Here is a 23628-nt window from a genome sequence, read left to right as displayed (position 1 = left end):
TTTTTGTAATTACAAAAGAAAGTTTTTTATAATAAAATTTCCCTTGCTTGCAGGGTGATACAAATTTGTTCTTGTGAAATGATGAGTAACAAATGCATATACATGTCGGACATATACAATAGTGTTTGTAACAAAATTACCCTGTCGAAAGGGCGATACAAAATTGCTCAAACGAGCGGATATACAAAATGCTACTACCACTACTCATCCGAATCCGAATCATCTTCGTCTTGTTGGCCTGTTCCTTGGTCCTCGACACGTGCGTCTTCTCCCTCGTCCTCGCCACCTGCGTCCGATCCTTGGCCCTGTTGATCGCTCGCCTCCGATGATGGGACGCTTGAGCTTTGACCCTAAGAGTGAACTATATAAATCGAAAATTAGATTGGAACTTAAATTAAAAAGTGAGATTACAAGTAGGAGTAAACTTATACCGTGCGAGCAGCCACCTCAGCCCAATCGATTGTCGCTCCCATTGCCTCTTGCTCAATGAACCACGGCTTTGTTCCTATCCGAAATGCGTGCCGCGTCTCTGCATCTGTAGGAAGACGACCCATCGCAGCTTGCTGTGGATTCAATTTACGAGAGTTAGAGTTAGCTAAAGTGCATGTAATATGTAAGTAAAACAAATAGAACAGTACATTAAATGGGAAGAAGTAGACTTACCACGGTTGCCTCGAATGCATACCGTCCGCCTGCACCAAAGTGCGAAGTACCTATGACGTCCAGCCGTCTCTTCACAGCCCTCCTCTGACCCTTAAACATTTCGGAATGGTCCCTATGTTGCTTCTTGAAGTACTTCCAATCAGCTTTGTCTGCCCAGCTGGGTTTAGCCAACCCCTTTGTAATGGAAGTACGCAAGGTTGATCTACGATGCTTCAGAACCAAACCCATGCGCTCTCGCATATAATCGTCATTAAACTCCACATTTGGCAGATTAGGGTATCTTTGTTTTAACTCATCGATCACCGCCTGCTTCTTTTGGGCATCTTGATACCACCAATCGGTATTTATGCCGCTCTTGAAGTGATGACTCATCAACCTCCTCATGGCGGCCATCACTGCTTTGCCCTTTTTATCTTGTATTATCTCTCCGGCAGATGTGATTTGATAGGAGAGATCCCCTGATGAGTAAGGGGGACTGACGATAGCAGAGTCTGAAGGAGTGGAAGCTGCGCGAGCGCTTCCGGAGCGAGGAGTAGCAGTGGGAGTAGGAGAGGGAAAGGGACCTGACTGATACTGTGTCTCCGGACCAAGTGGAGACCTAAAGGAGCGTGAGTGTGCTGACTTGTCTACATCTCCCGAGTCAGCACAACATGAGCCGCCTGTCCTACTCTTCCTTCCCTTGCGAGAGGCATGCGCAGGTGATGATCCCGCGGTCGAAGTGGCGCGAGGGGATGGCTGGGCAGTACGTCCACCCGTTGGTGTAGGGGAAGGAATTGCGGAGGTCCTCTGAGAGAGCAAAGAGAAGAATCTCGCTGCCTCCTCATCGCTCATCTGCGCTACAAACTCGTCGAGACTCCCGAAAAAGCCATGCGCGGCTAGCAAAGGAGTTCCCCGAGGGGTAGTCGCAATGCTACATGGAAGAGGGGTCGAACCAGGGGTAGTCGTAGTGCTAGGTCCAAGAGGAGTCGAACCAAGGGTAGTCCTCGGGGTAGTCGCCTGAGAGGAATCAAAGTCCTCTGGAGCATATAGATCGTGAGCTCTCCTCCTGCGAGGTTGTCCATACTCGTCGGATGAGCGACGTGATCCCATGTCTAACATAGACACAAACACGAAAACAGAAAACAAAAAAACAAACATAAGCATTCTCATAGGCATAGGCATAGGCAAGAAGAAAGAAGAGGGAAAGGAAAGAGGGAAAGAAGAAGGAAAGGAAAGAAAAGAATGAGAATGAGAAAATAGAGAATGAGAGAAGGGCGAAATAGAGAAGGGGAAAGAGATGAGGGGGAATGAGAGAAGCATAAGCATAAGCTTATGCAGAAATAGAGAATGAGCTTATGCGGAGATAGAGAAGGAGAGAAGCATAAGCTTATGCTTATGCTTCTCTCATTCTCTATTATGCTTCTCTCCTTCTCTATTTCCGCATAAGCATAAGCATGAGCTTATGCGGAAATAGAGAAGGAGAGAAGGGGGAAATAGAGTGAGAAATAGAGAATGAGCTTATGCTTCTCTCATTCTCTATTTCCGCATAAGCTCATGCATAAGCATAAGCTTATGCGAAAACTTAAGCATAAGCTCATGCTCGTGCATGAGCATAAGCATGATCTTATGCTTATGCTTATGCTTAAGCATAGGCATCGGAGATAAAGAAGGAGCTTATGCGGAAATAGAGAATGAGTTTCCGCATAAGCTTCTCTCATTCTCTATTTCCGCATAAGCTCATGCATAAGCATGAGCTTATGCAGAAACTTAAGCATAAGCTCATGCTCATGCATGAGCATAAGCATAAGCTTATGCTTATGCTCATGCGGAAAAAGAGAAGGAGCTTATGCGGAAATAGAGAATGAGAGAAGCATAAGCATGAGCATATGCTTCTCTTATTCTCTATTTCCGCATGAGCATGAGCTTATGCGAATGAGAGAAGGGGGAAATAGAGAAGGGGGAATGAGAGAAGGGGGAATGAGAGAAGGGGGAAAGAGAGAAGGGGGAAACTTATGCATAAGCTCATGCTCATGCATGAGCATAAGCATGAGATTATGCTTATGCTTATGCATAAGCATAAGCATAAGCATAAGCTCATGCTTATGCTCATGCGGAAAAAGAGAAGGAGCTTATGCAGAAATAGAGAATGAGTTTCCGCATAAGCTTCTCTCATTCTCTATTTCTGCATAAGCTCACGCATAAGCATGAGCTTATGCGGAAACTTAAGCATAAGCTCATGCTCATGCATGAGCATAAGCATGAGCTTATGCTTATGCTTATGCTTAAGCATAAGCATAAGCATAAGCTCATGCTTATGCTCATGCGGAAAAAGAGAAGGAGCTTATGCGGAAATAGAGAATGACAGAAGCATAAGCTTCTCTCATTCTCTATTTCCGCATAAGCATGAGCTTATGCGGAAACTTAAGCATAAGCTCATGCTCATGCATGAGCATAAGCTCATGCTTATGCTCATGCCGAAAAAGAGAAGGAGCTTATGCAGAAAAAGAGAAGGAGCTTATGCGGAAATAGAGAATGAGAGAAGCATAAGCTTCTCTCATTCTCTATTTCCGCATAAGCTCATGCATAAGCATAAGCTTATGCGGAAACTTAAGCATAAGCTCATGCTCATGCATGAGCATAAGCATGAGCTTATGCATAAGCATAAGCATAAGCATAAGCTCACGCTTATGCTCATGCGGAAAAAGAGAAGGAGCTTATGCGGAAATAGAGAATGAGAGAAGCATAAGCTTCTCTCATTCTCTATTTCCGCATAAGCTCACGCATAAGCATGAGCTTATGCAGAAACTTAAGCATAAGCTCATGCTCATGTATGAGCATAAGCTCATGCTTATGCTCATGCAGAAAAAGAGAAGGAGCTTATGCGGAAATAGAGAATGAGAGAAGCATAAGCTTCTCTCATTCTTTATTTCCGCATAAGCTCATGCATAAGCATGAGCTTATGCGGAAACTTAAGCATAAGCTCATGCTCATGCATGAGCATAAGCATGAGCTTATGCTTATGCTTATGCATAAGCATAAGCATAAGCATAAGCTCATGCTTATGCTCATGCGAAAAAAGAGAAGGAGCTTATGCGGAAAAAGAGAAGGAGCTTATGCAGAAATAGAGAATGAGAGAAGCATAAGCTTCTCTCATTCTCGATTTCCACATAAGCTCATGCTCATGCATGAGCATAAGCATGAGCTTATTCTTATGCTTATGCATAAGCATAAGCATAAGCATAAGCTCATGCTTATGCTCATGCAGAAAAAGAGAAGGAGCTTATGCGGAAATAGAGAATGAGAGAAGCATAAGCTTCTCTCATTCTCTATTTCCGCATAAGCTCACGCATAAGCATGAGCTTATGCGGAAACTTAAGCATAAGCTCATGCTCATGCAAAAAAAGAGAAGGAGCTTATGCGAAAATAGAGAATGAGAGAAGCATAAGCTTCTCTCATTCTCTATTTCTGCATAAGCTCATGCATAAGCATGAGCTTATGCGGAAACTTAAGCATAAGCTCATGCTCATGCATGAGCATAAGCTTATGCTTATGCTCATGCGGAAAAAGAGAAGGAGCTTATGTGGAAATAGAGAATGAGAGAAGCATAAGCTTCTCTCATTCTCTATTTCTGCATAAGCTCACGCATAAGCATGAGCTTATGCGGAAACTTAAGCATAAGCTCATGCTCATGCATGAGCATAAGCATAAGCTCCTTCTCATGTGGAAACTTAAGCATAAGCTCATGCTCAAGCATGAGCATAAGCATAGAAAAAGAGAAGGAGCTTATGTGGAAATAGAGAATGAGAGAAGCATAAGCTTCTCTCATTCTCTATTTCCGCATAAGCTCATGCATAAGCATGAGCTTATGCGGAAACTTAAGCATAAGCATAAGCTCCTTCTCATGTGGAAACTTAATAAGCATAAGCTCATGTTCATGCATTAGCATAAGCATAAGCTCATGCTTATGCTCATGCTTGAGCATGAGCTTATGCGGATGAGAGAAGGGGGAAATAGAGAAGGGGGAATGAGAGAAGCATAAGCATAAGAGAATAAGAGGGAAAGGAAATAGAGAATAAGAGGGAAAGGAAAGAGAGAAGGGAAAAGAGATGAGGGGGAAAGAGAGAAGGGGGAAAGAGAGAATAAGAGAAGAGGGAAAAAAGAGAAGGGGGAAAAAGGAGAATAAGAGAAAGGGAAAGAAGGAAAGAGCGGGAGGGGAAGAGAGGGTTCCTACGCCCATCACTGCAGCTAGCGCTTAAGGTGCTAGCTGCAAGCCAATGTAAATAACAAAAATAATAAATGAAAAAAAGAGGAAGCACTTACCTGAAAAAGTATGTCCCGCTCGGTGTAGTGGATTGGCCCTACAAAAGAGAGAAAACAACCCATTTTTTCAAATAAGATGTTAGTGGAAGAAGGAGATTACAAAAGCAACTTCTTGAAGGGAGGAGATTGAGGAGACAAGGAAAGGAGGAGATTGAGGAGACAAGGAGAAAGAGAAGGAAGAGAAATACAGAAAAAAGAGGTGAGTTTTCTTTCTTTCTTGAAATCTCATTTTTTGTTTCAATCCTTTCAACACAAGCATGAAAACTAGTTTACAGGTTTAGCAATACAAGAAGAAACACTCACAAAACTAAAGCTAACAAAAAAACAACCTACATTGTTGAAACAAACTCACCTCTTGAGGAGAAAGGCTACAACACCATGCAATGTTATGACCTCTTGTGTCTTCCACAACACCAGAAATGCATTGGATGAGTGGATCCCTTGCACCTACAGCTTAAATGATTGGATAGTGATGAAAGGGTTAGCCAAAGGTCCACATAAGCTTCCCAAGAGCAAGAGAGGTGACATCTTGCATGAGTGGAAGGGGTGCATCTTGAAGTTGAAGTTTGGGAAGAAAGGATGGCTTGCAAAAGTGCAACATGTTTACATGGTAAAAGATATGCAGCTTCCTCCATCATTCAATCAATCTAGGATACCATCACACTGTGAGCCTTTTTATCTATGTACCTTTTTTACCTATAAGTGTAATGAGTCCATTTGGAAATTTTGTGTTTGGTTTCTAAGAGCTCTTATTCATGGTGGCATATGTTTTTCCTTCGGACCTCGAGGAGTGGGAACCAGTTGAATCATTCATAGGCAAGTTCACTGCAATTTATGAGGATCTAGGTAAGCAAATGCATGCCAGGGAGAAGTTGGCCTCCTTGCAAATGAAGAATGTGTATTGGTATAATGCAACATACATCACTCCAATGACATCATCAAGCTATGGCCGTCTGCAAACCATTGCACTACCACAACTTCAAGACATGGATTGCAGCAATGTGGACTCGAGGACATTGCAATCGTACAAGGACAAGATTGCAAAGGATGTGCGCATGGCAATGAAGTTTACATTTGGATCCAAATGGGCAAGGTTATTGTGGTTTATGCCTCTACACATTTTTGCTTCTTTATTTCAAAATATACATATGCATAGAACAAAAACTATGTGGTCCTGCAAGCGTGTAGATGAAAATGCTCTTGAAGATTTACTTGGGATGAATTGGGGAACCAGGTTAGGTGACCAAAATTGTGATGTGTTTCAATGTCATGCTATGTAAATATAATGTGGTTATTAGATACCATTTGTCATGCCAAATGTTGTATTTAGCTTTTCAGTACATGTGCTAGAAGAAAACAAATGGCCGGTGGCTTCCCCTAGACTCTAATGATGAAGATAATACGAGGGTAAGTGTGTCTATTGATGTTGAAGAGGGAGATGTCAAGAATATGAATGTCACATTGCAATGGACTCTAAGGGACGTGCGAGAACACATATTGGTCATGGAAAATGCTCAGGGGGGTCACTCATCATATGTAACCCTAACACGTGAGTTCAACAGAAGGATATTTTTTATTTGTAAAATTTACAGAAATAAATATACATAAGGGACTATTTAAAATAGTTTTGGAAAAAATTTACAGATTTGTATAGAAAAGGGGTACATTTTATTAATAAAAAAATTTACAAATAAGGGATTTTAAATATAGGCCTTGAACGCACGTGATATAGAGGGTTTATACATAGTGACCCCCCTGAGGGAAAATGGCATGTCAGAGTCCTTCTACTTTACCTTAAATGGTGGTAAGATCAGCTGCCGTGTGGAGAAGTGCATGCATAGTGCCAATTTCATTCCTCCTGTAACTTTGAAGATTGCTAACAATGTGTTTGACTAGTGCAACATTTAACTTTTTGTCTATCCAAATCCTAGTTATTGCTTCAAAAGATGATGGACAATAAAATTAAAATGTTATTTCTTTTAATGTTTTCTCCTTTCAGTTCATGGTGGTAAATGTTTTTCAAAAAATTTGGGGATTTTATGATTAATTTTAATTTTTAGGGTTTTGATATATATTAAGGGGTAAGAGCCATTTTTACATCACATTCTCACTTTCACATTTAGAGAGCCATAGAAACTCCCGCCCTTAGAAGTTACTCTCTGCATCAACTACTATTTGCCATGGATTCAATTAGAACTACATTCCATGACTTCATCTCACAAACTGCATTTGCAGATCCTGAGGAAGAGCTCTTTTTAGCGTTTGATAGGACTTTAGATGTCCTAGGCACATATATGCAAGTCAAGGATGACTTCTCAGATCGCATCCTTTACAAGCAAGATAATTTCTCAAATTTTGCCTATACACGACCACACTTCAAAGAGATGGGTTCCAATAGATTACATAAAGTATCTGTTTGTAGAGGAACCCAAGTTTGTAAAGCACTTGGCCCACTTTTGTGACATCCTTACAGATGAAGGGTTTAGGACAATCGAAGTTCAAGACATCCTAGATGCAGGGATCATAGGAAATACGAGCACCAAATTCCTTTCATGGGAGATGACATTCATCTTCCTTCTCCACGAAGGAAATTTACAGGAAGAAGCCTCATCGTCTAGCACCCCCTCTATTAGAACTGCTGATCTGGTCGTCCCTAGACTAGACTCGAACATCTACATGGAAGAGAGTCTTGACGATCCAATAGAGGAGATGGAAGCAGCTCAAGCATTGAGCCTACTTCAAGAGCCCCTAGTAGAGAGCAAGAATCTGCATCGGAGACTGTTGACCCAGACACAAAATTATGGTCCTTGTCCCCCCTCATCATTGATGGATAAGAGTATGTATTCCTCCATGACATAGATATTCTTTTTGGACTACGAGAGGATGAGGCACTCAGAGTCCTATCGGGGTTTGATGTTGACACAAGTGTCAAAGATCCCGAGGTTTTAGGTACTGAAGACCAGACAATGGAAGACTTTCTCTTGACGACACTGCTTTCAATGGCATTGTCGCACGCTATCGGATACTCCAACATTACTCGGAATGCCGACAAAGTCATTTTGGTACACCGCCTGGCTGCTATCAATGCCTTTGGATCGAATATTCATGGCAGGGCATTGACAGCAATGGCTATGTCTTTGGCAACAGAAGAGGAGGATGTTAATGTTGTTGCGGCTAGATTTATATCTAGGAATCCACTAGGGGATTCAAAGACCCCTATTCTCAATGTACTCAAACTAGCCAAGAAGAAAGATAGCCTGTGAGGCCTTTTGTATATATAAACTTATATTTAAATGGATACATGACTACATGTCTTTATTATATGTTTTAAGTTATCATTGCTCGTCATGAATTCCATTGTATTTTGTTTAAGTTGTTGATGATATATTTTCTCCATCATTTTAATTGTGTTAATCTAATAAATTTCTAGCCAATTCAGTATCATTTTCACCAATTTTGGGTATCAAGAGTTCATTTGTGTCAAATCCTGAAGGAATTTCATCGTCACGTAGAAGGGAAAAGTGTCGAGAATGCCCAGATTCATGCCATGGTGGGTTTTGGGCTTTCTAGGGTCTTGGCGACGTGCTGGACACTTTTCCCTTCTGTGCGATGGTGAAATTCCTTTAGGATTTGATAGAATTCAAAACTTAACTTAAAATGATCATTACTGCAAGCATTGAAATGGAAAATATACAACAATGTGAGAGTGTAGAGAATGTCGATATATTTTATTTAAAAAAATTGACCCTTGGGCCTTAGATACAAGATAGTGCCTTCAAGGGTAGGGGGTGGTCTAAGTCCTAAGAGTGGGCTACAAGAGAATCTAGGGCTTCAAACTTGTGTCACTCCGTAGCCGCTTCGCCAGAGCCATGTCCTTGTCCATGACCATGATGCGCTTTTCATGGATGGCAGACAAGTTTGCATCCTCGAACAGAGCAGTGGTCACTTGCTCTGCAGCCTCCTGGAGCACCCCCATAGCTTCTATGATGAAGCACACATCATCCTTGTATCCCTGTGCAATCTCCCATACCACACGTTGGAAGGGAGCATGCGGGATCAAGTTGTCGGTGGTCTTCTGCATTTGCCTAATCTCCCTCAGAACCCATGCTCTTGGTTTTGCTCAGTACGGCTTCTTGATTCTTAGTGGGGGCCTTACAAGTACCCGAACACCTTCCCATGGTCTCTTGTCTGCCTTGAACTTCTTTTGCTACTCCTGTTTGCATTGGTCCTCCTCCGAGTCCTCCTCTTGCTGACGTCTAGAGATTTGGCCTTCTTTGGGATTGGGCTTCCTCAGAGTCTACTTTACCCTCCTCATGGGCACAGGTGTCATCTCTGCCATGGGATGAATCTCTGAGAGAGGGAAGATGGTGCTCTTCTTGGAAGTCTATTGACCCTCAGGAAGCCTCTCTATATTCGAGAGGTTATCGAATACATTTTGTTTGATCGCGAGAGGGATCTCATGGGGAGGGAAAGGCCAAGGGGAAGGCTGAGGGGAAGGCTGAGGCTGAGGCTAAGGGGAAGGTTGAGGTCATGTTGAGGCTGAGGCTGAGGGGAATGCTAAGGGGAAGGATGGGGAGAAGGCTGAGGGGAAGGCTCATGCTCTTGGGACTAGGGAGTGGGCTCACGGGACTTGGGAGGAGAATAAGGCTCAGGAGACTGGGGAATGGGCTCATGGGACTTAGGGGAGTTGGAGGAGGGGTCAGAGAGTCAGAGGAGGCACCACCGGACCCGAATATGTTCATATGCTTGGATGCCATAGAGGTGGTGGAGCTAGAGGAGGAAGGGTGGAGGTGGCATCCAGTGGATCTAGTACTCTTGCCATTGAATAATGAGAGTTAGGGTTTTTTTTAACTTTTTATAAGGGCCCATCATGTTTTGACATCCCTTTTAATTACATTTAGGGTTTCATCATGCCCCTACCCTTGCCCTAACCCCTCCAACCCCCCCCACCCTGGTCGCCCTCCCCCCCCCTTACCCTCCCCCTACTTGCCCCGCCCACACCCGTAGCCCTCCCCCATACTCCCATCCCCCCCTCCCCCCACCTTGCTACCACTCCACCCCTCCCCTTGCCCCACCCCACACCCCTCCCTTCTCTCCCCCCTCCTTCACCATGTCCCCACTTTCCCCAACGTCGTGTGAGTACCAAAATTGTGGTCAAAATAAGCAAGATATTAAAGAGTGAGTATACAAATTGTGGCCAAAATAAGCAATATATTTATTTCATATTTGTATACAATTACACCATAGCTTCTGTTGGTGGTTGGACCCATCTGCTCCCTTCTCTCACTCTAGCTTGCAACCAACGTGTGACTCCTTGACTCCTTATGGATGCTTTCGAAGAACTATGCCTTCTATTCTTTGATACAATTTGAACTGCTTTTGCAAGTTCAAATGCTTTTGCATTTTCAGACTTCAAAGTCCTTCCTAGTAAACATCTGAAAAACTAGTCGAACATCTCATGCAATGCATTGCTGCAAGTGACACCACCACCATGCCTTGAGTTCTTGAAGTAGGCTGCCTTGGCTCTATAGTGCGACTTCTCCATGCCTTGGGCCCCAATTTTGTACAAACCGTGGTTTGTGTGCATAGAGAATATGCTACAAATAGGATGAGAATTAAATCAGCAACAAAAACTATTTATAAAGTAGGTTCTAAATATTACGATGGTGCCAAGGTTACCATGTAATGCATAATGTGCGACTCCCCCCATGCTTTCACCATTAATTGCATAAACTCTTTCACAGCCATCCTGAACCTTTCATAATACATCTCATTGATTTGAACCTGGCGAAGCAATTTTATCAATGCATCTACCCTTGTCCATACGTTAGTTCTCAAAGTTGCTACTTGAGGATGAGAAACCTTATTGATCATGCATTCACACAATGCTTTCTAGTATTCCCAACCCAAACTACTTCGAGACAATGTATGTTTGTCTTTGTCGAGATTGTGGTTCGATAGGAATCTCCTTGCCTTCCCTCCACCCATGGACACTTTTGCAGGAAGATTCTGTGTTGCCCTAGAAATTTTCTTATCCTCCTTAAGTTTGACATGTCCTCCATGGAATCCCATCCCTAACAACAACTTCTCAGCTTCCGCAATGCATCGTGTGGATACTTCTTGCGGAATTAAATTCCAAGCATAAACAAGATGCAAATACAACACCTTATCAAGTACGCATAGTTCTGCATGTAAAGTACATATGTGTACTCTCTCAAGTGGGATGGGCAAGATGGGATCCCACTTTGGATCCTTCTTGTCGCGATTCAGAGCTTGCGTTTGGCTACAAGATAGAATGCCATTCTCCCATTGTAAGCCAGCCTTTTGCTTACATTGCGAACACATGCAATAAAGGCATGTGTTCATTGCATTTGCCCTTGTATCACAACCATGCAAGCACTTGAGTGTTTTCAAATCACCAGCAAGATGCCATTCAACTTGAAAGGTTCCATGGCCATCAACTGTCAATGTTTGCCCTTCCTCTTATCTTCGGATGGTGGATGGGATTCTTGTTCTATTAAGAACCCACTTCAATGTCTCATGGCACTCTTTCAGAGTCTCAAATGCTGCAAGCCACCATATATCTTTCTCTGATTGCACTGAGAAATCTTGCTCTACTTCTTCATCCCTTTGAACAAAGGCTAAGTCTTTATTCATAATGCAGATGCTGACTCTCTCTAACTTGCGTTCTTTCACCAATTGAGCTTCATCCATTTTGATGACAAATATGAGCTTTCCATTGCAATCTGTACAACAAAATAGAAAATTTGTTAGGATAAACATGATATAGGAAATGAACTAAGTAAAGTGCAATGCTATAATGGATTTCCTCTTACCATATTCTCTCATGCCATAGAATTTGACCATTACTTGTTGCAGTTTCTCAACATCTAAGTAGACATTGTTGAAAGCATTCATCTCAAAGGTCTGTAAGCCAGATTTCTTTTTACTCTTCCAAGTCATTGTGCCCCTTATGTAATAGTACCCTCCAAGCATTTCTCTTGCACATTGGTTTGTTTCTCACCGTGCACATCTCACAGACCAAGGTGTGGGTAGGGGAACTATAGACTTCTTATACTTTCCCAAAATAGCAGACTTGAAAATTTTGAAAACAGATGTGTAAGCTTCATGACTTACACCGACAGTATCACAAGCTGCAAGCATCTCCTTTGCATCCACAATATCCTTGAAGTCCTTCATCACCTCCTCAGCAACTTGCACATGTAGGCATTTGTGTCTTGGGTCCCTTAATATCCTAATGACATCGCTTGACTTCAATAAACTAGCTAGAGCATATGAACAGTCAATATCATCCCCATCCATTCTTCCTATCACATCTTCCATGAAGTTCCTAAAGAAGAACACAATAAAAACTTAGTCACAAACAGTGTAGCACAAAAGAATGTAATCTAATTGGAACATTTGATAACCAACCTTGTAGCCCGGACTCTCCTCTTTCTAGCACCACCAGTGGGTGCCAATGCATCCATGTTATGTAAGTACCTTCTTTTCCTCTCCTTCAATCCCAAAGGTGTTTCTTTCATCTTTTGCACTAGTTCTTCTACCTTCTCTCATTCCTTCTCTATAGCTTGTCGTACTTGACTGTGTATAGATCTTTTAGACTCAACTAGCTTATAGAGTGACTCTTCTAATTTATGTTGCTCCAAGTCCAATGCATTCGCTCCAAGTCCAATGCTTTGGCTTTATCATAAAGATCCTGGTTCTCCCTTTGAAGATCCTGCATAGAGTTATGCATTGCAACAATGGTGCTATTTCCTAAATGTGCTAGCATCTCTGCTTGGGCTCTGTGCATCTCGCTTGCTTGCATAGCCATTGAGTGAGCATTGTTTAACTGATTGCAATAACCACGCAACCCTGCATGTCCATTTCCAACAAACCAAACTAGCTCATGCATTGTATGGAAAGGAGGGCTCTTTTGGTTGGCAGGATCTAAACTCGGGGGGGTCACTATGTATAAACCCTCTATATCACGTGCGTTCAAGGCATATTTCTAAAATCCCTTATCTGTAAATTTTTCATTAATAAAATGTATCCTTTTTCTATACAAATGTATAAATTTTTTTGAAATTTGTTTTAAATACTCCCTTATGTAAATTAACTTTTGTTAAATTTAGATATTAAAAACATCCTTTTGTTGAACTCACATGATAGGGTTACATATAATGAGTGACCCCCCCGAGGATCTAAAGGATACAAGGATCCTTCTACCCAGAGGTCGAGATGCTTCTTTCCTTACGAATGAAGACTGTGGATTTTGGAAGCTCCCCTCAATCCTAGACTACGTGTGCTTGCATATTCAGCCTCCAACTCTAAGTGAACCTGGTACTTGTTGGAGACGTCCTCGAATGGTGCCATGACTAAAGGATTGTAGAGAAGGAGAAGGTGTGGAGATGTAGGCTTGAAGGAGCAGCATGCAAGAAGAGGGACGAGAACGAGGAGGGATGTGCGGGGAGGACCAATAGTTGAAGAGGAGGAAAGGGGGGTAGACCAGCAGGTGTGGAAGGTGAGGAGGATTAGGCATGAAGAAGGAAGGAGGGAGGAGGGAGGAGCAGGAGGGAGGGGAGAGGAGGAACAGCAGTGGAGGAGGAGGGAGGGGGAGGGTAGGAGGAGCAAGCATGGGGGAGGGAGGGAGGGGGAGGGCAAAAGGAGCAGGCATGGAGGAGGGAGGGAGGGGGAGGAGGAGGAAGGGGAAGGAGGGAGTGAGGAGGGGGAGGGGAGGAGAGGGGAGGGGGAGGAGGGAGGAAGGGAGGGGGAGGAGGAGGGAGGGGGAGGAGGGAGTGAGGAGGGGGAGTGAGGGAGGGGAAGGGAGGAGGGGGAGGGAGGGAGGGAGGAGAGAGAAGGAGGGAGGGAATTCAAATTTTGAATTTTTGAATTTTGAAATTTTGAATTTTGAATTTTTTGGTTCCCACCTAGGAGTAAGAGTTGTGTAAGAGGTGTAAGAGGTGGGGTCACTTGTGGGCTTAACCCACTTAGGTGAGGGGGGGTTAGGACTTTTTGGGACCTACCTTGGCCCTTTCATTAGGATTAATCCATTTCTTAATCCATTCCTTATGAGGCCCTTTTGAGACCCCAATTCTCCCCTAATGTCTTTCTCTAGTATATCATCGTTAAACAAGGAGATACCCATCTCCTCCTTCCCCTCGGAGCTATGACTGATATCCAAGTTTGCTGTGAGGTTCATTCGTGCTTGGGTTTGCTGTGAGGTTCATTCGTGCTTGGGTTTCCAGGAAAATTTCTCATCCACCTCTTCATAAATTTTGGCTTGCTCAAAATAGATGGACAATGCTTTCGAAGGATTAAGAACCCTCATTTCAATTGGTCGTAGAATCTCACACGTGCCACCATTCATCATCCACCATTTACAAAAAGATGTAGTTTTTGCCAATGCTTGAACATCACTTGATGCAAGCAACCCCTCCTTGCATAAATACTTGGCTATATCATTACAACACTCTGTGAATTCATGGTTTTGGGGATAATATTGCCACATGACCTTATCAAAGTCATGCATAACAATTGGGATCTCTTTGTCCTCCAACTCTAAAAAAGGATCGTCGCATCAATCCTTACTTCCTTGTCAACCCTGCAAGATTGTGCAATAAGGGCAATTGCATAATCTTCTCTCAAACTGAATAGGCAATGTATGTCATACAACAAGACATACTCTTTTCCCTCAATATTGAATGAGAGAAGAATGGGCACAGTGAATGAAGAGATGGATGGGATAGAAGAGATTCATGACGACACAAAGGAAGAGCACAAGTGAAGCCAAAAGCATGTGTATTGAAATGAAGGGAGAACCTCCCTTATACAAAAGTGGAGAGGAAGGTGTCCTAGATCATAGGCACCTCCCCTACATCAGTGGTGGCAATCATAGGACCTCCCAAATCAAAGGCACTACATCATAGGAACTCCCAAATCAAAGGCACCTCCCCATGTGGGGGCATTACATCATCACTTATGTCATGGTCTAGACACCTCATAGCACTAGGTGTGCTTCTATTACACATGCACACACACATGTTGTGAAGATAGTGGGAGAGAGGGAAGGAGTCTCACTTGCGGCTTTCTCACATACACAATGGGGGAATACACACACAGGGGGAGGCTGAAAACAGTTTTCCTCTTCTTAGTTGTGAAAGCCAAAAGGAACTCTAGTACAAAGAAATAGAAGAACCCTATATGTGGGTCTCAAACCAAACTCAACTAACTAAGGTGGCATACTAACTGAGCCACAAACTAGAGTAGATAAGGATAGTTTTCATCTACCTATTATTCATGGGCGGTGTACCAACCGCATCTGCAGCTAACAAGTCGGTGACATAAATACACAACGGTCACCCTGGCATATCACAAGTGGAGCTCGATATCTCAACACTCCCCCTTGAGCTCAATCCCAATTCTTGCACACCAAGCAAGTCTCTGAACTTGTGCAGCTTCTCTGCGCCCAACGCCTTTGTGAATATGTTAGATACCTGATCCTCTGTGCTGACATAAACTAGATCAATAAGACCCAGTAAAACCTTCTCCCACACATAGTGATAATGCACCTCAATGTGCTTTGTTCTAGCATGATAGACTGGGTTATTTGCCAAGTGTATACTGCTCATGTTGTCACAATAAATGACAACTGGCCCATCTATTGACTGATGCATATCATAAAGTAGCTTATGCAACCAAGCTACTTCACATGTAGCCATTGCTGCACCCCTATACTCTGCCCTTGTGCTTAACAAGGCAACTGTAGGCTGTTTCTTGCTGCTCCAGAGGTGACTGCAGCACTCCCAAAAGAGAACACATATCCACTGGTAGATCATCTATCAGAAATACTACCAGCCTAATCAGCATCAGTGTATCCATACAACTTGAACCCCAGCCTCATAAAATAGCTCAGGGGGGTCACTCATCATATGTAACCCTATCACATGAGTTCAACAGAAGGATATTTTTTATTTCTAAAATTTACAGAAATAAATATACATAAGGGACTATTTAAAATAGTTTTGGAAAAAATTTATAGATTTGTATAGAAAAGGGGTACATTTTATTAATGAAAAATTTACAGATAAGGGATTTTAGAAATAGGCCTTGAACGTAGGTGGTATAGAGGGTTTATATATAGTGACCCCCCCAAGTAAAATAGTCCATAGTGCAATGTGGACTTCACATACCTGAGTATGCATGTAGCTGCATCTAAATGTGGTTTCCTTGGAGCCTGCATAAACTGACTTACCAATCCAATAGCATAGCTTAAGTTTGGCCTGGTAATAGTCATATAAATCAAACTTCTTACTATGCGTCTGTACATAGTAGGGTCTTCAGAAGCTCACCTGCATCTGTGCTCAGCTTCACATTCTGCTCCAAAAGAACTGAAATAGGCTTACAACCTATCATCCCATATTTGGACAGCATGTCTAATCCATACTGCCTCTGCAAGAGCTGTATCCCACTTGGTGATCTAATCACCTCAATGCCCAAGAAATAATGCAACTCTCCCAAATCCTTCATCTCAAACTTCTGCTTCAATAGCATTTTCACACTGTGATGATCAAATCATCGACATAAATGACAAGCAGCATAATACCTTTCTCTGTTTTTCTCACATAGAGTTAGAAATCTACCTTCAAAATCTAAAAGCCAATAGTGACAAGATACTGTCCTATCTTGTCAGACCATGCTCTAGGTGCTTGCTTCAAGCCATACAAGGCTTTCTTCAACCTGCAAACAAACTCAGGATGAATAGCATGAACATAACCTACTGGCTGCTCCATAAAGACCTCTTCTTGCAAATCACCATGCAAGAAGGCATTCTTTACATTTATCTGATGTAAAGACCATCCCTTTGATGCAGCCATAGCAATGACTGCTCTTACAGTTGCCATCCTTGCAACCGGACTGAATGTTTCTTCATAATCAATGCCATATGTCTGTGCATACCCCTTGACAACTAATCTTGCCTTGTATCTGTTCACAGAACCATCTGCATTGTGCTTGATCTTGTAAACCCACTTACAGCCAATTGCATTCTTGTTTTTAGGCAAAGGCACCAATTCCCATGTAGCATTTGCTTCCAAGGCATCCATTTGTTCATCCATGGCTTTCTCCCATTTTTTATTTCCCATGGCTTGCTTAAAAGAAGTCGGTTATGGTTCCTGTAGGCATAGTGAATGGCTATAAATCCATCATATTTTAGCCTATCCACAGGATACCTAGCTCTAGTAAACCTGCACAAAATAGGCTCACTTCCAAGTGCTCTCAAAACATCTCTGGTCTTCCTTACTCCAGGTGTAACAACAAAAGGAATACCCAACTCATCATCAATGCTCTGTTCTGAGCCACTGGATTCACCATCCACATAAGAGTGACCTGCATTCACATCAAACATGGGCTGATCTACCTTCTCTTTTCCTTTCCGTGATACCTGCATACCACTATCTGCATTGCTTTGAGGAGACTCTCCTAATCTCAATCTGCCTGTCCATGGCAAAGTATGTGAACCACTGCTAGAGGACACTACAAGTCCACTGATATTTTGTGACTGCTGCATTGAATTCTGTGCAGCATTACCATTTTGTGCATCGACATCAATCATCACATTTATTGCTTTATACCAGCTGCTCATCTCATCAAAAACATCTCTGCTCACTGTAAACTTACGAGTAGAAGGGTTATAGCATCTATATCCTTTTTGCTGCAGAGAATAACCAATAAAGACGCACTTCTCAGCTTTTGGATCCAACTTGGACCTCAACTCATCTGGCACATGAACATAGGCAATGCAACCAAAAATTTTCAAATGAGAAATGTCTGGTTTCCTACTAGTATACATCTCCTCTAGCGTCATGCCATGTATTGCTGTAGTGGGAGTCATGTTCATTATGTAAACTGCTGTAGCAACTGCTTCAGCCCAATAATAATCTGGTAGATCTTTCTCATTTAGCATGGCCCTAGATACCTCTCCAATATGCCTGTTTTTCCTTTTTGCAAGTCCATTTTGCTGTGGGGTATGACTGTATGAATATTGTTGCTTTATGCCATGCTCCTGTAGGAACCTTGCAAACTCATTTGAGAGGTACTCTCCCCCTCCATCTGACCTTAGGCATTTTATTTGCAGGCCTGTTTCTTTTTCAACCATAGCTTTAAAAGCTTTGAAGTGCCCAAACACTTCACTTTTCTTTTTCATAAAATACACCCAAACTTTTCTGCTGAAGTCATTAATAAAAGTGACAAAATAGTGACAGCCTCCAATAGATGCAACTTTAGTAGTCCACACATCAGAGTGGATTAATTCCAATGGCTTTTTACTCTCTTGAACATGCCTAGGAAATGATTTCCTTGCCTGTTTTCCAAATTGACAGGCTTCACAAACCTTATGCATTTCTGCAACCTTGAATTTAGGCAATCTTGCAACAATATTTTGGGCTTGCATTGATTTAAGTCGTTGTATATTAACATGACCAATGTGTTTATGCCAGATATCAATATCTGCAACTACACTGGTCCCATGTGCAAACATTGCTACACTCAATTCGGGCATGTCCGCATCCAACGTAAACATCTTGCCCTTCTTCTTTCCTTTTGCTATCAAGCAACCGTTATTTTTCATATCCTCAACAAAGCATCCATGAGGATTAAATCTGACCTGCAAGCCCTGCTCAACCATTTGACCAATAGAAACCAGGTTCTTGGTGATGTTCGGGACATGAAATACATCAGACAGGTATTTCTTTTTCCCATCCTGCATAAACAAAGGAATTTTACCAATCTGCACAATAGGATGTGCATTATCATCACCAGTCTCCACAAATCCTGCTTTTTCCATTTTCCTTGCATCCTGCATCCACTTTGCATGACCTGTCATGTGGTTTGATGCACCTGAGTCAACATACCACACATCATTTCGTTCTTCTGCACTTGTCATAGAATTGGTCATGTGCTGCACCATAAATAGATGCTCATTTCTGTCATCGCCCTGTCTACTTGAAGATGCATAATTGCCTTGCTGCAATTTTCCATTCATAATGTCATTCTGCTTTTTGTAGCAGTCCTTAGCCATATGACCCATTTTACCACAATAGTAGCATTCAACATTGTTGTTTGCATTTTGGCCTCTCTGCCATCCACCACGGCCTCTTTGGCTCCCCCTGCCTCTAGAGTTACCATGTCCTCCTGCATAGGACTGGTTTTCTTGAGTTTGCTGCATATTCTGATTTCTACCATGGCCTGCAGATCGGCCTCCTCTACCTCTGCCTCTACCTCTTCTAGCATTTGAGTAGAAGATAGTTTCTTTTGAAGGTCCTCCTAAAGAAGATGCACCCCCATTTCTCTGCTCTTCAAAAATTAGAAGAGCAAACAACTCTTCAAAATCAGGAAATTTTTCACGAACGGCAATGGATGTCCGGAACTGTGCATAATCCTTTCCTAGACCATTCAAGGTCACAAAAACTAGATCATCATCTTCCACTGGCGACCCAATGGAAGCAAGTGCATCTGCAATTTTCTTCACCTTTATGTGGTAGTCATTGATGCTCAAATTTTCTCTCTGCACATTGTGCAACTCCTGTTTGAGCTGCATTTTCTTGGCTTGTGTATTTGTGCTGTACATTTTTGCCAAAGTATCCCATGCCTCCTTTGGCGTACTTGCATCCTGAATATGCACAATCATAGAATCTGAAATACTGATAGACAGCTAGTACACAACTTTTCTGGCTCTCTCATGCCATCCTTTAAATGCCTACATTTCCTGTTGATTGGGAACATTAGGAAGAACTGGTTCTTCTTCATTTCCTATAATGAACTCCCAATAGCCTTTTCCCATAAGGAAATTCGTCATTCTAAACTTCCATGCCTAGAAGTTGTTAAGCTTTTCTGTGACAATCTGTGAAAGAGAATTAGATGCCATTACAGAAGACTGCAAAATATTCTGTCACTACGAAAAACACAGCTTTTGCCTCACACAGGCAGATCTGCAAAACTGACGAAAGTGGTATTTGACCACACAGTCACTTCCTAGTGATGATTTTGCATCAACAGGCAACAAGCATGATTCTGCAACTCCCAATATCTCAGCACACAAGCACACGATGCAATTTCTGCGGCAACTTTTCACCGACCAGCAGAGCAGTGGTCGCACAACAAAAATAGGGCCTTTTTTTGAGTGCCTACGAAGAACTTCCGCCTTCAAAATGGGCCCCGAAATGGGCCCCGTAGCATATACTGTGCTCTCGCCACACCAGAAGGGCGTCTCAATCTGAGACAGTGCACTCTTGCACTTTTGGCTGTACTACCTATAGAGATTTGCTCCCAAACTCGAAATAGGAAAGCAACACCGGTCCTCTTACTAGGACACTGCGAACTTGGTTTGCTTTCTTGAGCTCCTCACATACACAATGGGGGAATACACACACAGGTGGAGGCTGAAAACAGTTTTCCTCTTCTTAGTTGTGAAAGCCAAAAGGAACTCTAGTACCGAAATAGAAGAACCCTATATGTGGGTCTCAAACCAAACTCAACTAACTAAGGTGGCATACTAACTGAGCCACAAACTAGAGTAGATAAGGATAGCTATCATCCAGCTATTATTCATGGGCGGTGTAGCAACCGGATCTGCAGCTAACAAGTCGGTGACATAAATGCACAACGGTCACCCTAGCATATCACAAGTGGAGCTCGATATCTCAACACATGTGACTCCCCTAGATGCATACATGCACATTAGAGCAAGCCCTTGATCACATTTATCCCAACATACCACCCCTCAAGGGTTTGCCTCATTCTATGTCAAGGATACATCTAGTCACATAGTTTCTCATGCCATCTCATGGTGGTCAAGGATAAATCTATGGCTAGGATCTCATGCAAGCAAAGGTGCCCAAGGGTCAAGGTTTACAAAAATGGGATAGACCAAACACATATCACCCTACATCATATGGTGACCAGAGGTGATTTACAAAAGACAAAACACATAACATTCTTTTTGGAGTACTATTCCAAGCAGAGAACCTCAAAAATTGACCAAGTGATGATAAATAAAGTTCAAAAGACAACGTGCTCAAAAGGCATAGTCTTTATCTTCTACCACAAAGTTTGATTCTTCATTTGTTGATGGATTTCTCTCTTCAACCAGATTTGTCATGTTTTTATTCTTCTCATTGTTGCAAAACTTCTCTGAATGATTGTTCTTGCCACAATAAGTGCAAGGATGGATCTTGTAGCAATCTTTTTCATGATGATTGGTCTTTCCACAATGCTTGCATGCCTTGTACTTGCTCTTTGATGAAAAATTTACTACAAGTGCTTTTGTGTGCACTTTACCCATTCTTGAAGTGTTCTTTCTCTCCTCCTCTTGTAAAGCACTGATGATGCCCTCCAGTGAGGGTTAGGGAATATTCTTCAAAGTAGTCACAACATAATCATAGTCTTGAGGCATACTCTTCAAGAGCACAGCCATAGCATCATCTTCAGTAACTAGAGAGTTGATTGAGGCCAATTGTGTCATAAGACTCCTCAAAGTATTAACATGACCTGCAACATTGTAACCATCCATCTTAAGTTCGAAGAAATTAATTTTCAAATTCGACTTAGAAGTATGAGAGCTAGCACCAAACAACACATCTAACTTATGCTAGGCCTCAAAAGGGGATTCCAAATCTGAAATATGATGCTTATAATCATCTCCCAAACCTAATGCAATTATTACATAAGCTTTCTCTATCCTTTTAGCATCTGTACTTGTAGTTGAAGAAGAGTCACTTGCCTTCCCTTTACCTAATTTGGTTGTGGTGGATTCACCTTCTTGAGATGATTGATTCCCTAACTTGTCCAAGTCCCACAAATTCTCTTTCATAAGCACAAATTTGATTTTCATTTGCCAAGTGTGAAAACTTTGGCCATTAAACTTGTCTATCTTAAAGGTAGCCATGAGAGGGTCTTACCTTTATCAAGCAGTGTCTACTCTCTTACAAAATGACTAATCTTACTGAACAAAGAAATCTCCCTCACCATATAAATGTAGATTGCTAGAGAGAAACTTAGAAAAGCCTAGTTGTTTAGCATAAGTATAACCTGTTGGCTTTTTCTTCACAAGTTTTGTTACCTTCCTATTGACATATCTAGGTGCTTGTTTCTTCTTCTTTGCTTTCACATATGAAGCATTGGATGATGAACAAGAACTAGGCATTATTAACCAATAATTGTTAATAAATCATTTCCAAGCTTGCATCAAGCATCCAACAACCAAAAAATGCCCAAAATTGTAGTGGAAAAATAGAGTAACTTCGAGGGCTTGATTCAATCTCTATGAAGCATAACTGAGAGGGTTTTTAATGCACATTTGAAGACCTTATACTAGAGGTTTTCCACCTAGGAGGATTGCCAAAAAAATGCACAGCATTGCTCATGATAGTAGCGCCTTCTCTGACTGGTCTTTTGCTAAATGCCCACTAGACCAAATGAGCTCAGATTTCACCAGTAGAAAGCTCTTAGCATTGACTAACTTGTGCTTGAAGGGCAGATCGACATTTGTTTTATAGAGGTAGAATTCGGCAACAGATTAGCACACTGTATTCATGTCAGCACGGGTGACAGAGAAGAAATCAGGAGAAATGCTTTGAGGTAGAGGTGCGCCCCAGGGGGAGGAAACTTCAGTTTAGAGGGTTTGGCAAATGGCGCAGCAGAGGGAGAGACCAAAGCTAAGCAAAATTTTTGAAGAAGGGGGCAAGATGGAGCTTCAAAATGGAGGTGGTGGAGAAGATGATGAGGTGGCACTTTTAAGGTGGATTCTCTAGAACCTAGGGGCTTTGATACCAAATGAAGAGATGGGTGGGATAGAAGAGATTCATGATGACACAAAGGAAGAGCACAAGTGAAGACAAAATCATGTGTATTGAAATGAAGGGAGAACCTCCCTTATATAGAGGAAGATGTCCTAGATCATATAGAGTGGACAGGAAGGCGTTCTAGATCATAGCTACCTCCCCTACATCAGTGGCAATTAGGCCCTACACCATAGGAACTCCCAAATCAAAGGCACCTCCCCTTGTGGGGGCCTTTGCATTACATCATCACTTATGTCATGGTCTACACCTCATAGCACAATTGGGGTGACTTCTTTTCCTCCTTCTCCTTTCCCTTAGCAACTGACTATCCACCTTTGTCTAAACTTGTGTCATTGGGCTTTCTTCTCTTGACTGCATCATACAAAATTAAAATTGAGTCCTGCACATATAGCTAAAAAGGAACATAAGCATTCATAAAGAAATTCTTACCAAGAGGTCCCTCCTCCCTTATAGCATAAGCTAAGAGGTCAATGGTCTTCCTAACAAGTCTTGCTACATCACCTAGATGGTTAGCTCCTCCTCTTTGAAAGTTTGCAAAAAAACGTGATATGACACTCTTTCTAGTTAAATACACTGAAATCGTGTTTTCTAGCAAAAAGTTCTATTAATGCAAAAACAATTCTAGTAGTAATGAGAAATTTGCTCATAAACACAATATGGGGTAATCCTAAGCTAAAGAAGGCTCAAATCACATTTCCAAGAAAACTCCTTGGCCACACAGTATTAATCTCCAGGCTTCATATAAAACATCAGGTCCAGACAAATTTAGGTAAATCTTCAAGATAGTTGTCTTGATCATTCAAAAGAT

The 23628-nt window shown here is 42.1% G+C and overlaps 1 long non-coding RNA gene across 1 annotated transcript; it reads right to left on the bottom strand.

Moving 5' to 3' along the window:
• Positions 1-200: 200 nt before the first annotated feature.
• Positions 201-562, bottom strand: LOC147897339 (uncharacterized). The gene is made up of 2 exons (XR_015541702.1): positions 432-562; positions 201-350 (listed from the first exon to the last, which is right to left on the bottom strand). It is a non-coding gene; the product is annotated as an uncharacterized LOC147897339 (long non-coding RNA).
• Positions 563-23628: the final 23066 nt, after the last annotated feature.

Source organism: Dipteris shenzhenensis, chromosome 10 (assembly GCF_047967505.1).
Source record: "Dipteris shenzhenensis isolate YYH24624 ecotype China chromosome 10, Dip_SZ_1.0, whole genome shotgun sequence".
NCBI classification, from domain to species: domain Eukaryota; kingdom Viridiplantae; phylum Streptophyta; class Polypodiopsida; order Gleicheniales; family Dipteridaceae; genus Dipteris; species Dipteris shenzhenensis.
Note: the sequence above shows the minus strand (reverse complement) of the source record. Positions and strands in the feature narration are given on the sequence as shown.